We start from the raw sequence: 1,676 nt of genomic DNA on the forward strand, positions 1-1,676 counted from the left end.
CTTATGATGTTCTTCCCCCTCTACTCTCTTGTGATGAATTGAGTTTTCCTCTTGAAGTTATCTTATCGGATTGAGTCTTTAATGATTTGAGAACACTTGATGTATGTCTTGCCGTGCTTATCTGTGGTGACAATGGGATATCATGTGCCACTTGATGTATGTTTTGGTGACCAACTTGCGGGTTCCGCCCATGAACCTATGCATAGGGGTTGGCACACGTTTTCGTCTTGACTCTCCGGTAGAAACTTTGGGGCACTCTTTGAAGTACTTTGTGTTGGTTGAATAGATGAATCTGAGATTGTGTGATGCATATCGTATAATCATGCCCACGGATACTTGAGGTGACAATGGAGTATCTAGGTGACATTAGGGTTTTGGTTGATTTGTGTCTTAAGGTGTTATTCTAGTACGAACTCTTCAATAGATTGATCCGAAAGAATAACTTTGAGGTGGTTTCGTACCCTACCATAATCTCTTCGTTTGTTCTCCGCTATTAGTGGCTTTGGATTGACTCTTTGTTGCATATTGAGGGATTGTTATATGATCTATCTATGTTATTATTGTTGAGAGAACTTGCACTAGTGAAAGTATGAACCCTATGCCTTGTTTCCTATCATTGCAATACCGTTTGTGCTCACTTTTATCGTTAGTCACCTTGCTGTTTTTATATTTTCAGATTACAAAAACCTTTATCTACCATCCACATTGCACTTGTATCACCATCTCTTCACCGAAATAGTGCACCTACAAAATTTACCATTGTATTGGGTGTGTTGGGGACACAAGAGACTCTTTGTTATTTGGTTGCAGGGTTGTTTGAGAGAGACCATCTTCATCCTACGCCTCCCACGGATTGATAAACCTTAGGTCATCCACTTGAGGGAAATTTGCTACTGTCCTACAAACATGTGCGCTTGCAGGCCCAACAATGTCTACAAGAAGAAGGTTGTGTAGTAGACATCACCCTGCACCACGCGGTTGACCACAAGATCTAACCCTTTGACTTTCCCTGGGCGGGGTTTGACCAGTGGACCTCTCCACCCAGTTGTGGTAGGTCAGCCCATAGGAACACTTGGGAGCGACGTCAAGGCCAAACCCACTGCAAGATCCCCTCCACGTAGACCCGACACAGCTGTTACCCCCCTCCAGGTGCTGGCGGTGGCGCTGTCCATGAGGGAGGCCGTGCCCCAGAGACATGTGCTGCCTCTTCAGACATGTCACCACACCTTACGACATGTATGAGGGCCCGGTGCGATGCTCCTGTGGCATTGATACCCCCCAGGTCCCGTCCCACCAAATCCTGCAGCGGTTGACCATGATATCTAACCCATTGACTTTCCACAGATGGGCTTTGACCAGTGGACCTCTCCAGCCGGTTGTGGTAGGTCATCCCATAGGAACAATTGGGAGCAACGTCCGGGCCAAATCCACAGCAAGATCCCCTCCGTGTAGACCTGACATGACCGTTTCCCCCTCCAGGTGCCGGCGGTGGCCCCATCCTTGAGGGGGGTCACACCCCGGGGACGCGAGCTGCCTCTTCAGACATGCCATCACACCTTACGACATGTATGAGGGCCCGGTGTGACGCTCCGATGGCATTGCTACCCCCAGGCCCCCATCCCACCTAACCCTACAGCGGTTGCCCACGAGATCTAACCCTTTGACTTTCCTCGGAC

Source organism: Triticum aestivum, chromosome 3B (assembly GCF_018294505.1).
Source record: "Triticum aestivum cultivar Chinese Spring chromosome 3B, IWGSC CS RefSeq v2.1, whole genome shotgun sequence".
Taxonomy (NCBI): domain Eukaryota; kingdom Viridiplantae; phylum Streptophyta; class Magnoliopsida; order Poales; family Poaceae; genus Triticum; species Triticum aestivum.